This window comes from Blennius ocellaris (genome assembly GCF_963422515.1).
Source record: "Blennius ocellaris genome assembly, chromosome: 10".
NCBI lineage: Eukaryota > Metazoa > Chordata > Actinopteri > Blenniiformes > Blenniidae > Blennius > Blennius ocellaris.
In genome coordinates, this window is record NC_137659.1 from 5,821,477 (window position 1) to 5,838,238 (window position 16,762).

At 43.6% G+C, this 16,762-nt stretch overlaps 1 protein-coding gene across 1 annotated transcript in view; it reads left to right on the forward strand.

The window, feature by feature from the left end:
- The window catches only part of cadm3 (cell adhesion molecule 3), a gene marked incomplete at both ends in the record, with an annotated part of 85,856 nt that overhangs the window by 14,872 nt on the left and 54,222 nt on the right, over window positions 1–16,762 (forward strand).

A 16,762-nucleotide genomic window follows, 5' to 3' on the forward strand; every position in this document is an offset into this window, starting at 1 on the left:
CACAAATAAGTTGCTTTTGGCGGTTTTATAGTGTTTTATTTGTTGTGCTGTGAGATCTGTAAACCCCGAGCCACATTTTCACAATAAAGTAATTACCTTTAACAAACGACACTATTACTAGAGGAATGTCAACATCTGAGGGCTTTTTGCTTTATTTTACTCTGTCAGATTTGAGTGGATGTCTTGACTGTACATATTGCTTAAACTGTTTATTAAAAACGTGCCAGTAGTTGCAAAATATTTGCTGATCTTAAGAAGTAATTTTTGTAAATGTCACAAAGACACTCGGGTCAAGTGCATGTGGTTCTTTCTGATGGATTTTTGTTTGTTTGTACAGTAAATGGTGGATATTGTACATCTGCAATGCATTTTGTGTCATACTTACAAAGAAATAACTTTTCATAGCTATTCTCTTCTATTCTGTCTTATTCTATTGATATTTCTGTGCACCCTGCACACATGGTTAGTTAAGACTTGAGATCACTGGCAGAGTAAACTTACTACAACCTTTTATGTTTTTTATGGCATTCTTTCTGTTTGCAAAGCCAGCTGTTACAGATCAGCGTCAGCCAGGGATTTTGGTTGGTGAGCACTATTTACTCTCCTCTGCCTCTGTGCGTGGCCTCTAAATGTGGAAAATATCAGGCTCTTTAGCTGCTAAATGTTCTACTCTGTACCTGCCTGACTTTTGGTGGGGAGTAGGTAATGTAAGATTAGATCCATTAAAAAAAAAAAAAAGGAAAGAAATCTGCCGCCTGCCGCAACGCAGATCGTAAAATTCTTGGCTCACCAAGAGCTGAAACTCACTTATAAAGCTCTGTAAAGCCGACGTGAGCTGCAGCTTTTGGTAATAATTCTGTGCAGGCGAGACTGTGACCACACTGTCACATTGTTCATTACATCGTCATCATACACTGTTGTTGTACTTCAGTCCTACTCCTGAAGTGGGACGACTTATCTTTGGGTTTATGAGCTTTTTGTGTGGTTCGTTTGTCCTGTGCTTCATCTATGGCCACACGATAGGGTAGTGTTTAGCACTCTCACCTCACAGGAGATTATCCTCAGTTCAAGTCCGGTTGGGGGTCTTTCGCTCGAGCGTGGGTTTTTCTGGCTCTGCTTTCTTGCTTACCTGGGGATTTTAAATTGCCCGTTAGGGTGTATGACTGCCTCTCTGCGTTTGCCCTGCGTTGGGCTTACGACCTCTCTGGAGTGTACCCTTATAATCAGCTGGGATTGTCTCCAGGCACCCCCGCGAATTGGATAAAGTAGGATAGATAGTGGTTGGATACGTCATCCACAGCAACCCCTGTGAGCAGAAGACAAATCAGCTGAAGTAAAAGTCTTTAAGAATCAGTGCTGATACACTGGGCTTTTTGTTGTGCATGGCCTGAATGCCTTCGAGGTTGCAGATGCGTGAAGTAAGAGCATAGCTGAGGACTTTTTATTAATCCCATTGTGAGCGGTGCATTGAGAGGGGCGTGCACAAGGACAGCTGAATGTGCTCGAGTTTCAGACGCTCATTCAGACTGAGCAAAGCGATTGTGAGGCCCCCGTCGTTTTGATGTCTTTGTTTCTGACAGTTTATTCTCCACACAGGTGATCAATTAATGCAAAACAAAATAAATCATGAGCATTAACAAAAACAAAGGTTAGTTTAGCAGCTGTACATGTGTCACATTTGGCTCTGCACAAGGTAACATTTCATTTCGGCAACCCCGAGTGTCAGTGGGAGATTCATTAGCTCATTAGCGGGAGACTCATTAGTCTGAAGTCATGTGATGTTTTAATCTTCGGTAACGTAAATGCGGCACTGTCAGTAATCTTTGTACTCTCCTGACCTGCATTTCTGCCAGTCGGGAGGCTGGCATGGAGGCAGGTCAGCTTAGTCAGCTTCCTCCTTGGCGAGAGGTCACTCAGTAGTATCTCAGTAGCCCTTCCAATAGTTGAGTTTTGATGAATAGCCACTTTGCTGAGAAGATTCCCTGCAATCCACATTGTGCTGATTAATTGTATCAACTGTAGGTTTCATTAGTCGATGGTCTCCTTGGCTGAGCCACGTTGATAAGACATAGATTTTTTGCTTCAAGTATTGCCTACAACCTTAGAAAAACTGGCGAATTATTCTTTGTGAAACCTGCAGAGAGGCTGTGGAGATCGAGACAGAGCAAGTGCTGCTGCGACTGAGGTCTGGGTTATTTCAGGATGGTTGTCTTGCAGTGTAATGTGGTTTGGCACTTGTGTGTCTAGTCGGGAGGAGATATATGGCTGAATTTGCTTTGAGTGGCTGGTTGGTTTCTGAATGGAATTGAGTAGATGCACTCTGGTTTCTCTGGTTTCTGATTGCTGTGGTGAGGACTTTTCTCACCCTTTTCCCTTCCTTACTTTCTCTCCCTGCGTCCTGCTTTGTGTTTTCTCCTCCAGATTGACTTCTTGTTGTGTTCTGCCTACTCCTGTCCTCAGCTTTAGCTTTTGCTTCTTTCTATAAAGTTGTTTTGTGTTTTTAGTCTCACCTTTCTCTCCTATTTTTCCTCTCTTCCCTTTTTCCTCATCTCCTTGTATCATCTTCCTCATGTCCTGTCTTCTTGTCCTCCTCCCATGCTCATCTTTCCTATTTGCTAACCCACTATTTATTTTTGCCCTATCCCTTCCTCATGCCCTTTTCTCTCTTTTTAAAAAAATAAAAAATGTCGTACTTCCTGCTATTCTCTATATTTATGTCTCCTCCCCTCTCATCGCTTTTAAAGTCTCCTTCTTTGCTTTCTTATCTTCTTCTTCCCTCTTTCAGGCTCTTTGCCTTCCTGTCCTCCCCTCTCGCTTTCTCGATGTCTCTTCGCCTTTATCCACAGCCCTCTCCCTTCCTGCCTCCTTCTCGGCTCTCCCTGTTTTTGTGCTTGCAGTTTTAGCATACTCTGCAGGGAGCACTCCTGCGATGCCAATTATATTGACTGAAGAAAAGGAGAGAGAGAAAGGGAAAGGGGAAGGAGGAGGAACAAGGGAGGAGGAGCAGGGAGGTTTGGAAGACCTGTGCACGCACAAATACACACATTCACACTGACAGTGTGAATGAAGCAGGGGATAGGAGCTCGAGAGCACAGGGGGAGCGGAGGAGAGAGGCGGAGGAGAAGGAGAGGAAGAGAGGGATGATGAAAGAGGGGGAGAGCTGGGAGGAAGAGGACAGAGAGAAATTGGAGGAGAGCGAATCCGTCTGTGAGTGTAATAGTCTCCCGCTGTCGAACCCGAGGGAATTCACCGACTGCAGAGGGGGAGAGAGAGGTAGGGAGGCATAAATAGAGGGACAGAGAGAGAGTGAGGGAGAGAGAAAAGGGGAGGAGGGGGTGCGATCACAGCAGAGAAGACGATAGAGAGATAGAGAGCGAGAGAGCAGAAACACAGGGAGACAGCGCAGAAAGAAAGATGACTTCAGCCCTTTCCTCTCCAAGCTCAGCTCGTCGGGCTCTACTTCAGGCAAATGTGGCTCGTGACATTAAATAAGACTCAGCTACATGACTAAGTGTATGAATGGAGAGCACGAGTATATCATGGTAATGTGCTGCCGAACAGAAGCCGAGCCTGGAGAAGTACACACAGCGAGCTGGCCTGTGCACCGCCTGTTTACCGTGCGCTGTCCCTGGCGAGAGAAAAGGGTCAGTTCACCCAAATTACAATCCCTCCCACAAGGCATGGAGATTGTTTTAGTTGTATTGCTGAGGGGTTATATGGTTATCCATCACCGAAATGTTCTTGTCCTCAGTGCAGTGGAAGTGAACGGTGTTTCATTTGTTTGTCCTCGCACAGACACCCGTTTAAAGTGAAGCTTGGCTGATCCATAATCTTACCCTCAGCGGTTTTTATTGGAACGGTTTCAGGCTTCGTTTACGCGACAACATTTCAAGTGAAAAGGCATTGTTTTTGCATTTTCGTTTCAGAAAAGTTTTGGAAATGGCAGAAACGCTGATAAACAATGTCGTTTTCATGTCAGGTCACTAGCGGGTGCTGTTGTTTGTTTTTGGAATAAAACCAAACACACATGCACGCAGAGAACAATAAGCTATGAACATTAACAATGAAAGCACATGGACATTCGTTATTACGTTGTTACAGTAACTGTCAACTATGAAAGAAGAAGAATCTGAAATGGGAGTCATGACACTCTGGAGGAAGACATTGTTGTTTTATCTGTATGACCAGTTCAAGCATTTCCGCTGACTACACAAGGACAGAGCTTAGGAGATATCAAAAAGTTGTGTTTTCAGTCGTCCAAAAACCCGAGAAAAGTTTTACCTTTACACTTGGAAAATATTATTGTGCCAACTGGCCCTTAGATTCAGACTCTTTCATCCCCAAACAAAAATTCTATTCACCTCTTTTATTGTGTCAGAGTGGTGACAGAAATCTCAGTGCTGTGAATTACACAACTTGGACAACAAAAAAGAACATTCAAGCAATCTCCTTGGATATACTCCATTAAAGCCAAGTGAGAAACAGATTCTTTCAATTTCACTTTGGTGGCATTTTTTGGATGTTATGCTTTTCTTTTGGGATTAAAAAAACCTCCAACTATCTTTTCAAGCTTGCATGCAAGAAAAAGAAATGAGTATAATAGCATAAAGGAAGCGCTTGCACACAGTTTGCCTTTATTGTATATTTGTTGTAGCTGCACTGAAGTCTCTTCTTTCAAACAAAATAACAATCAGATGTTTCAGCAAGTGCTTTAAAATGGCACTCTTACGTTCATGGACAAAGCCCTGCAGCAGCCATTTGTTTCTTAATAGTCAGCGCAGGCTTCTTTCAGTCACGGCTACAAACAACCCTGTGGCCTGTAACCTTGTGTAATATTTCACCCTAGTGACAAACCTCCTCTGATCTCCACAAAACAAAGTAGTAATTCTAACCAAATGTGAAACTTTTCCAGGAGGAGTCATTTTTGTGCCTTCAGCTAACCAAAACCAAACAGTGCTACCTGATGGTTTCTCTTCCAGTGGATGTTTTAAAAAGGCGATTCAGCCTTGCTAAGTGCCTGCAATTATTAGAATGAATCAGAAGCTGTTTTAACAGCCACCAATCAGTCTTTCACTCATCTGATTCAAACTGAACAGTTGATGACATCCATTCCTTCAGTGCAGTTTGAAGAGAATTGAAGATGTAATACACCGCTGTTAATGTGAATCATTAAGACATTGTTAAAATCCATGAGGTTGATCACTTGTTCCTCAATAGAGGGACCCCAGAAGGTGCATTGTGGTGTAGTGGTTAACACTCACAGGGAGAATGTACCCGGATGGAGTCCTCATTTGAAGGTCTTCCTGTGTGCATATCAATTTGATAATTGGTAAAGAAAATAGATGAATAAATGGAGCCTCAGACGTTGAGAATGGGTGACTCTACATTCAGTTGTGTTCAATTTTCAAAATTAGCTTGTTTCTGAGGGCTTCAAATTAGTCAACAGGAGTTTCTCAAATGACGTTGATTGGTACAGTGGACACACACACACACACACACACACACACACACACACACACACACACACACACACACACACACACACACACACACACACACACACACACACACACACACACACACATCTGCACCGTAGACTGTACATCCATCATGCCATCTACTGTATGCTTCCATGCACAAAGATATAATGGAGGGTGTTTGGTGTTTTCTCCGCTTATTTTTTTTTTTTAGCTTGATGTATGTCTTTTTGATATGAATTTATGGCATGCATTAGGGAGTGGATGATTTATCAGCTTGTATTTGCCTTTTCAGACAGAAAATGGGATAGTTAGGCTGCTGCCTAAAGTGATGGCTCCTCCCCATCTCTCGCTGCTACAAAAAACAATCTACATTTCCCACAATATCATTTTACTCTTGAGCCTTATTTGTTTCAGCTATTCTGTTGATTTACTTACTTATTTGCTTTTCTTTTCTTTTATTGCAGGGCTTATTGTATCTCAGACGTCAGCCTACCACTGAATCAGAGCAACAGGTCAACCGATATGAGGGCAATGCTAAAAGAGGTTTTTGGTTAGGAAATGATTTTTAGTGCTCTGTAATGCTCAAAGGGAGATTTCAGAGGCTTTTCCACGCTGACAAGAATAAAATTCAAATGGAAGTACTGTGAAGTGATGAGTTCAGCTTGAATACATTGCAGGAATACATTACAGTAAGTAGTATCAAATGGATGTCAGCTACACTGAGTCTTTAAAGAAATAAAGCAGATCTTTTTTGAAGGCAAAGAAGATTATAGGTTACATAAGTGGTACCTTGTCTTATGATTTTTACTATTTACTATATTTAGTGTAATACTACTGCCTTGTAATATGCTCTGTGGGGTCGGTATTTATAGTTTGTGTAGGTGTGTGCTGCATGCCAGGGTGCTTGCATTTTAAAAGACCATTACAGCCCAGGGGTCAATAATGGGAATTCCAGGGAAATCTCCACTTAATGATCATTTAATGTCACGCTAATTTCATCCGGTGAAAATGAGAAACAAATTAGAATGAAGCTGTGATGCTTTTTGAAGCTGGAAATTGTTTCTGCTATTTCTGCTAGAATTTCCAGTTTTCATTCACCTGTGTTGTTCACCACTGCAACACGGCATCTGCATCGTATATCATAGTGTCGTGCCCTCATATATTGCCTCAAGTGGGTCACCAGATGGTCACAATGCCGCGTCAATTTCCCGGCCTTGGCGGCCATGATGGTAACGAACATGAGGAGTGACCTTAATTGGTCAATTAGCCCACCAGAGTTGCCCTAACAATGTCTTGAGGCACCCCGCCACTCACAAGCTTGCTGACGAAACCGCCACTGTCCAACCTCTATTGTTTCACTGTCTGTTTCTGAGCTGCTATTGTGGGAAGCAGCCAGTGCTCTCCCCCCTCTTTCTCATCTTCATCCTTCTTCCCTCGCCTTGTTGTTCCATTGATCTCCATTGTCTTGATTGGGAGTGACAAACCGTGGGGGCCTTGTGAAAGGTTGCATTCGTTAGTGGACCTTCGTCGTTACAGGACGTACACTCATTCCTGCAGATGTGATGGGGAAGAGCAGGAACATACATGGTGCACATTTAGGTGCACGCACGCACGCACGCACGCACACACACGCACGCACGCACGCACGCACGCACGCACGCACACACACACACACACACACACACACACACACACACACACACACACACACACACACACACACACACACACACACACACACAACACAGAACACATTCCCAAAGTGGTCCCTTGAGTGCAAAAGCAGTCTGGTAAGAAACACAAAACCAGTTAAGGGGAGACGTATCTTGCATCAGACGCACACACACACACACCCACACATACACACACACACACACACACACACACACACACACGCACACATGCACATACACGTTGGTGTCCGCACACATAAAACAGACTTGAACTGTATTAACATTTCTGCTTCCCTTGACTGTACCTTGTGCCTTGCCTTTCGGTGCTATTTAAACAATAAGGACACACACACACACACACACTCCCAAAAAACATTCTTTTGTCCTTTCATGTCATGTTGCTGAGCAGTCAGAGACGAGGGGAAAGGAAAGAAGAAAGGAGGAAGGTCTGCCTGGAACAAAACAAAGAAAAAAACATCCAGTAGAACATCCAGTCTCATGTAACTCAGCAACAATTACATGACGAGTAGCGAGAGCGTGTCTATTTGTGATTTCAAGTGGAAGCAGCCCGACAGGAGAGTTGACATGATACAAAAGAAACTGACTTCAGGAGCATCAGCGAGTTGCATGATTTGTAGTGCGACTGCATCGGGGCAGGTTTTCTAATAACTGCTTAATTGTGATGGGAAGAAAACACGGAGTGTTAAAATGTAGCTGTTTTCTCAAGTTATTTCAATGGATTTTTGATCCTATCTGCACTGACACGAGTCTTGTAGAGAGGTGATTGAAACTGGTAAAGGTACTCTTTTAAATGGGATTTCAAGGGTTTCAAGTTGGAGCAAGCTTGTGTGAAGAGTAGTTCAACCATGAATGAAAAGTTCAGAAAAAGACCTTGGTGAAGAAGTTCCACATGTTCCTTGTTTCATTTTAAAGCTTGCTGAATCCTGAAATCTTTGACTCCATGCCTGAAATCGTTAAAACTTATTTCTACAGTATTGATAGACCTTTGACAAGGAAATATAGGAAAATGCATTTTAGAAATACAATTCTATTTGAGGCAATGAAGAATCACCATCACAGCAAATCACTTCATTTATCAGACAGTCAGTACAAGTGTAGTTTCCAGTTGTGAAATGTTCCACCAATTAGGAGCATCACAATTAAATGACCCAAACACGTTTTAAACCTACGTCCCTCTGTACACAATATATTACAACACACTTATCAAACTTTTGTATTTCTAAAGTTTTGGTATCAACCTAAAAAATTGTGTCCTGTATTTCTAATAGGCCCTTAAATATGGCTCTGTGCACTCTTTTCCTCACTAAAGCAGAGTCTGGGAACCATCCATCATCTCAAAACACTGCTTGTGTACCAACAGTGCTGCCAAAACCCTGTGAAAAATACAGCTCTATTTATTTATTCTACAAGCTCATCTTGGACATTGGACAGTTTATGTGTTGTGCCTTGCTAGCTGTTGATTTTGGCCAACACCATCCATTAGCCGCCTAGCCCCGTCCTTCACCATTTGGTAAAAACGCTCTGGACTGAACGCTCCTCGTTTTGCCGCTCAATGACATTTCAGTTTGTCTTCTGCGTCTGAAGAAGAAAACCTACTGTCTGTTTGTCGCACGGACTTTGAAGGCAGCAGACAAGGTGGAGGGTGTGTGCGTGATTGTGCACGACGGACGACAAGGGCGACTCCATTTCTTAGGTCAAGATTCGGGTCACCTCTGTTGCTCTGGTAACCCCGTTCTGGCTGGGTTGCTTGGCAACAATCCTCTTTTGTTCCAAATGATTTAATTTGAAGCATATCTTCCCTTGTCACCCTTGGCTCACTGGCTCAACCCCTCTGTCTCTCATTTTTTCTGCCTCCATCTTTCCCCTCTGTCTACCTCTCTATATCTCTCTCTCTCCGTTCATCCTCCTTAGCGTCTCTCTTTTTTCGCCAAAGCTTTAGGACTGTTCCTCTTTTTTAATCTTGGCCCTTCCTCCTGCAGCAAGAGCTCTATCCTTCTTGTGCCTGTCCTATAAGTCCCCGCTGTTATCAGAAGGTTTTACGAGTGGATATGTGTGTGTGTGTGTGTGTGTGTACAGTTTAAGGCGAGTGACTTTGCCCAACTTTTCTCGCCTATCTGCACAGGATCATGTGTGTTTTAATGCTCTGAAGCATGATGTACAACCAGTGCGTGAATCAAATATCTATTTATTCACACCATGGTACAAGCTGTGTAATTATCTGTCTTCTCTGTGTGCGTGTGATATTTAAACACATGTGGAAGAAGCAGCTCAAAGCCTGATGTTGGTTCTGTTGAGCAGGTGAAAAACTAGCTGTGGTCAACACCAGCATACTGTACCAAAAACACAATTTATACTAGATGAAACTGGCATATCAGGATAATTCATGCTGGTCTGACCAGCTCAGTGTTTTTGGGACCGATAGGTGGCAGACGGGTTTAGACCAACATCCCACCACCAAATGATCTAATGCTATAAGCTCTGTATGCATCGCTATGCAATCACTGGGTTTAATCATTCCAATAAAACGGGGCATTAATCTGCAGCTGTCAGAGCCTATGGTCTTCCGGAAAGGCCTTCTTTAAGACTCTGGAACCCAGCAGCATGAATTTATACCCATTTAGCCACAAGAGCTTTAGTGAGGTCAAGCAATGATGTTGGGAAAACAAGTGAAGTCCAAGAACTTGACCTTATGCTTGGTGCACAGGGGAATTGTCATGGTGAAACAGGAAGGGGTCTTATCCACAGAGTTCCCACACACATCGGAGCTTCTCTTGTTTTCTATTGTGCAAGTAAGGATTTCTTAGTTTAACAACTTTTTTTTTTCTTTTTTCTTTTGACAATCATAACCTTTCAGGCATGAAAAAGAAAAGCTTCTGTAACGTTTTCTTTTTGGTAGGTTTTACTCACTGTCTTTTCAGAACCACTGACAGAATAATGTCATCAAAATAGAATTTATAATTCGACGGAAATGCTGACAAATATATTACATTATCGCTTTGTGTGAATTCCCTTTTCAGAGCGATATAACATGTGGTTCAATTCTGATCCACTTTGGTTTGCCAGGACAGATCAGGAACTTTTTCCAGCCTTCTCGTTGCTGTTGTTTTGAAAAAGATTAGTGTTGTCTGCACGGAGGGAAAAAACAGGGAGCAAGAGTTTCTTCAGAGGTCTGGCGATCTTAGTCCAAAGGGCAGACTTCTGGTAATTGACTACTCATTTCTTTAAGTGGCCTATTGGCAGGGGCAGTCAGTGCATTTGCCAAGGCATTAAAGATTTTAGCCTCTTTATCTTCCTTCTAGGTGTGTGTGTGTGTGTGTGTGTGTGTGTGTGTGTGTGTGTGTGTGTGTGTGTGCGTGCGTGCGTGCGTGCGTGCGTGCGTGCGTGCGTGCGTGCGTGTGTGCGTGCGTGCGTGCGTGCGTGCGTGCAGATGGATGTACAGATAACGCTTCAGTTGCTTTTTCTCTTTTCATATCAAATGTTGATTTCTTGTGGGCGAGGCTCATTTGAGTTGCGCACACAGAGCCTTGCCAGTGAGCGCTCCTCTCCTTAAAATCCAAAACATCTCTCTTCCCCTTGTCTCTCCGTCAGCCTGTGTCCAATTCATTTTTAAAGAAGCTCAGCTGGCACAGCTGCTCGGAAATGAAGAGAATTACCAAAGCACTTTAGACTGCATTACAACACAAGGAAGGTATTGGAGCACTGCGGGGATTATAGAAGTAATAACACTGTAACAACAGTAGCTGAATCATGATTTCTCGTGTGATCAGTGACAAAATAAAGCATATCAACCATCTGACATCAGTATAGATTGGAATCTCACATTTTGCATCTTCGTTAAAGCAAAAGTTTTTGAACTTTTACTGAAAAATAAGGGTCAAAATCCAGACCTCATGCATAACACGAACGCTCTCAAAACTCCATTAAGATTGTATGATTCATTCTCATTTGGAGCCAAACAAATTCAAATGGAGTCTGCTTTCTGACAGTTTATTGTTGTTGAGTGATGCCGCCGCAAAGCCTGCAGGCGATAACAGAGAACAACTTCATCAACAGAAACCAGTGTCAGTCGACATCCAACGCAACATTTTACAATGCCTTATACAATGTCTGCACACAAAAATCATGATATTATTGAAGCTGGGAGAGTGGGTGGGATGTATATGTGATGTTGTCGGTAAAAATTCTTGGTTGGTGTTTAGAAAAGAAAGCCGTTATTGTTTACGTAGATGTACATGTTACGCAGAGATATTATCTATGATGGGATATTAACACTGGTTCACATAAAGTCAGATGTTTTGCATTTACAATCACCCCCATCCACGTCCATCTGTTCGCTGTCACTGCAGATAAGAAAATCTATATTCTTGCATTGCAATTTAAATCTGAGGCGTGGTGGTTCGTTCTGAGGGTATACAGCTAGACGACCATTGTTTGATTGTGTGCTTGGTGGCATTTTGCATTGAGCTTGCATGTTCTCTTTAGTTTTCTCCCGGCACCCTGCTGAAACTCCACAAGCTAAAGACAGATGAATGTTATTAATGATTTCCTGTTTGTATGAATTTTTTGTTAGTCTCTGTATCGTGCGTTGGATGGACGTTATTAGTGGCTTTTCAGTTGGTAGAGCGGATTGTTTTCCACTCATTTTGTTGGTGGTCCAATTCCTCCATCTCACCCCTGCCATGTGTCAAAGTCTCCATTGGGGAGGCACTGAACCGCAAGGTGTTTCCAATGGTGTGCAAGCACCTTGCATGGCAGCCGTCGCCATTAGTTACTCATCATTGCATTTGGACTACTGAAACAGCAGGAAAGTGCTTCATAAAAGTGACTACGCTCTCGCAGCTGATATCTGTCATGGTAGTACCATGAGTCAGGCTCGTGGATGGCCGATGTCATGATCATGCGATCACTAACAGACAGCAATCATTTTCTCACAGTCCCGGGACCTACATGACAGCCAGTTTACTAAAACACACATCCACCCCCGACAGGATCAACAGCATACCGGCGCAACAACCAAACACGTTGACAGATTTTAATGGGGGTCAAACACCAAAGGAAAAACTCCCACCGTCGCTGTGACATTGTGGCATTGCAACGTCATTGTCCCCATGTATTAGTGCATGATTCAGCCACCGATTCAAGATGGGACTCCTAATCTCATACAGGCTATAGAAGCATAAAAGAAAAGTAAATTATTGGTTTAAGAACTGACAACCTGTCATTGGCCCAAAGTCAGCTGGGTGTCGGCTCAAGCTCTCCACTCCTCTAACTTGAGATCAATGTGCGATGGAAACGGAATAAAATATCATGAACATGTTGAGATTGAACAGTGGACATGTAGTACCAAGGTTACAAGGCTGTGCAATACCTGCCTGAGCAGACATCATACATCACTACTGCAAAGTTATGACAAGAACTTTGCCCTTCACAAACTAGCTGACATAGAGTGAATGTGAGGCTTTTGGGTGTCACGGGCCCAGAAACAGCTGCTCGCTTTGGTGACTACCCAGAAGTATCCTTCTGTTGTGGCTAAACAAGCAAACACTGTCCAAGAAAAAAATTAAATCACACCATAAAGGGGCTGTGACAAACTCAGACTCCTGAAGCTTTTTAGTAATGGTGGACTTGAAAACAAGGATGGAAGACTGTTCCTCCAATCACTTATAGACTCGAACACCTTAGAAAAACACCACTTCAGGGAAGTATGAAAAGGGAGAATGATTACAAGGACAACCGTCATGCATTTCATTAGGACGTATTGAAAAACATCCGAACCTGTCCTTAAGTCAGCTCTCATTGTTTTTCCTTCTCTCCACTTCAGCACTTATGTCAGCATCTTGTCTGTTTTTTTTCTCCCATCTTGCCCCTCTCTGTCTCTTTTCTCACTTTCGGCGTTTCTGCTTTGCTCTACTTCCCTCCATCCCGCTCTCATTGTTTTTTCTTTTTTTTTGTGCACTTTCCATCTTTTTGCCCTCTTTTCTAAGTCACCCTGTCATCTCTCCTCATTGCTCCCATCTATCTATATATGCTTATTTCTGCCACGTCCTTCGCTCACCTCTCACTCTCTTTCTCCATCTTTCATTCTCTTTCCCTCTGTTTTTCTGCCTATACTTTCCTTCTATCTTTCCCTTACGCTTCACCCGACTCTCTATTTTTCTCTTCCTGGCAAATCATCATTCTTTTTTCTTTTGTTGTCAGCAGCGATGCTGCTGGCCCTTTCTCTCTCTCTCTCTCTCTCTCTCTCTCTCTCTCTCTCTCTCTCTCTCTCTCTCTCTCTCCCCCCTTCTTCTTCTTCTCTCCATCTCTCACCCCAAGCTCTCTCAGCTTTCTTTCTTGAAGCGCAGTTCCAGTGGCAGGGTGGGGCGGCCGGCTTGGCGCCTCAATGCTGCTGCAGACACTCTGCTGAGCTGTGTGTGTGTGTGTGTGTGTGTGTGTGTGTGTGTGTGTGTGTGTGTGTGTGTGTGTGTGTGTGTGTGTGTGTGTGTGTGTGTGTGTGTGTGTGTGTGTGTGTGTGTGTGTGTGTGTGTGTGTGTGTGTGTGTGTGTGTGTGTGTGTGTGTGTGTGTGTGGTGCGGGGGTCTCGTTTGTGGAGGATGACGATGAGGAGGGGGATTGTCTGAGTTCTGAGCTAACTATGTTTGACAGGCAGCAGTGCGAGGGTGGGGTTGCTGGGTGCTGGTGGTCGTTTGAGAGGTACTCGACATGAGTGGGGGGTGGGGGGTGGGGTACTGTTTTGGGCTCCCACAGTTCCCCCACGCACACCCCCTCCATCTTCATAAAAAAGGCGGGCTGGAGAAAAAAACTAGAGGCTAAAGAGTTTGTTTGCTCTAAGTCGACAGGTGGGGGGGTGCCTAAATCCCAAATCCAATCCCAAGCAGCACTCCACCCTCCACCCCTGTAGATTATAAGTGATTTGTTCAGCACGCCCTAAATGACAGGACAAACAGAATGTGAATTGCAACAACCTGTCTCTTATTAAGGGCTGCGACGCTGGGAAAACCAAGCGGAAAACAAAACCTTTCGCTACACCCTCTCTGCACTTGACAAGCTAGAGAAATGTTTATTTGAAAGTGAAAAAGGAGGGGGCTCTGTCAGTTAAAATAAACAAATTGTGAAACATCACACATGTTTTTGTTCGGTTAATAAGACAAATTGTTGGATGAGAACTATAACAAACAATTATAAAAAAGAGAAAAAGAGTGGGGGAGAGGGAAGCCTGTAGATGTAGAGGTGGGCAGAAGGGCACAAGCACATACCCCCACGCATGCACACACACAAACACACACACACCCAGGGGGATGGGTGGTAGTTGGGGGGACAGCTGGGCATAGATGGATGGTGTGGGGGAGGCTGCTCTGTATGTGTCAGGGCGTGTGTGTGTGTGTGTGTGTGTGTGTGTGTGTGTGTGTGTGTGTGTGTGTGTGTGTGTGTGTGTGTGTGTGTGTGTGTGTGCATATATGTCTTGCTGAATGTGTCCTCTGCATGCTTTGCGAGAAAGCATGCTTGCATATGTTTGCATGTTTGACTTCTGTGTCCGAGTGGATTAGATATATATTTCAAGCCCATTTCAATGTATTTATGAGATGCTGTAGGAGCAGGTGTTGTTTGTGCATGACGAATGTGTATATCCTACAGTGTGCCTGTGCTATTAGAGCATGCTCCTGTGTACAATTCAGCCGGTTGGGTCAGGGGGTGGGTGTTGGAGGAGGGGTGGGTCGGCATTCTTGCACTGCTTTGCCAGTGGATGCCTCTGTGTAGGGTTAATGGCCTGTATCATACCGTGCCATATCAAACCGCACACCGTTGGCTGAGTTTTCCCATCAAATGTGTGCGGCATCGGCAGCTCCATGACACATGACTGTGTCTGTCACACGCCACGGCCCTGCACCCTGCGCAGCGACAATGGGGTGTGGAAACACGCGCAACGGCGCCCTCCCCGGCACGGACGTGCACGCAGCCGCCACCACATGCAGATAAAAACCATCTCATAAATCACAGAGATACACACACTTCAACCCACACATTTGCACCCAAACAGATAAATTCCTCCCTAAAAGAAAAAAAGAAAACAAATACAACCACACTTGAGCACGAACACATACTTAAATGCAAACAATCCCACACTAACATTGATAATAAGATCGTAGAGGCTCACGCACGCATGCACACACACACACACACACACACACACACACACACACACACACACACACACACACACACACACACACACACACACACACACACACACACACACACACACACACACACACACACACACACACACACACACACACACACACACACACTCCAAATCACAGTTAGATAATTACTTTCTTGCAAGGAAACACCTCCATGTTCACGCTGGCCTACATACATACATACATACATACATACATACATACATACATACATACATACCACACAAGCACAAGTATGTGGATAAAAATCTTATCAAATAACTGAGGTGTGTGGAGCCGAAGACACACACACAAATGCGTATCAGTAAATAAAGTTCATTAACCTGAGTTAATTAGCAGCAGCACTGCAACGTTGCCCTGGGAGAACAAAACAAGGAGGGAAAGAAGGAATTAGGGATGGTGAGAAATAAACGAGTTGATCAGGAATACAGGAGGAGGGGGAGGAGGCTCGACAGAAGGGCGAAGAGGTTAGGGAGGACGAGAAGAAACCAAGGAGGACATAGAGGCAGATGGAGAGAAGGAGGGGGAAAAGATGGAGGGAGACAGATGGAGGAAGCGGGAAAAAGAGGTTGAGCACAGAGCATAGCCAAGGTGGGTTGAATTTTTCACTGTCGTCTCTTCTTAGGGAGAGAACCACATAGAATAAAAAGGAAACATCTTTCAGGAAATAGTTTCTTTTTGAATGTGAAATGAAACCACATATTGAGATTTTGTCCATCTGCTTAGTATATGTTGTACACATGAAATGATCAGTCTAATTTAAATTATTCATATTATTATTTAAATGTGGAGTTCAATTATCAAACTCATAATTTTGCACAGATTCTCCGGATATGACTACTCACTTATAAGTGCATGGTTTTGCCCAAGTATGATCACTGAAGAGCAAAATGTGGCTCCTTCACTGTCCTGTAAAGACAAGATTAAGTGTCACTAAGTGAATGTATTGAGAGACTTAGATCAGCCCCCAGATCACCTTGTTCATCCATCCAGTGGAAAAACCGCCCCACTTTGAACAAAAAACGTTGCATCTAAAGCCCTTTTCCCACAAGTCACCTTGATTAAATAGCCGGCGCGCACATTGCGAATGTGGTCAGCTATTTGTCGTATTTATGTTCCACTTTTAAACAAATTAAGGTTGTATCTCTGCAAAATATCTCCAGAGGCCAGAGAAGCCACATGAAACATGCACAAGATCATCAGCACATAAAGTTTGACCATGACAAGTTTTGTTTTAAAGAGCATCATAGCAAATGTTTGTTTATTACAGTAATTGCTGCATAATTTCCTGTTAAATAACCAAGTGATTGATTGATTAGTCATTACAGTTCCACCAGAATATGAAGGAAACGCTTGGCTTGGGCACTACATGCTGAATTTCTCTCCAA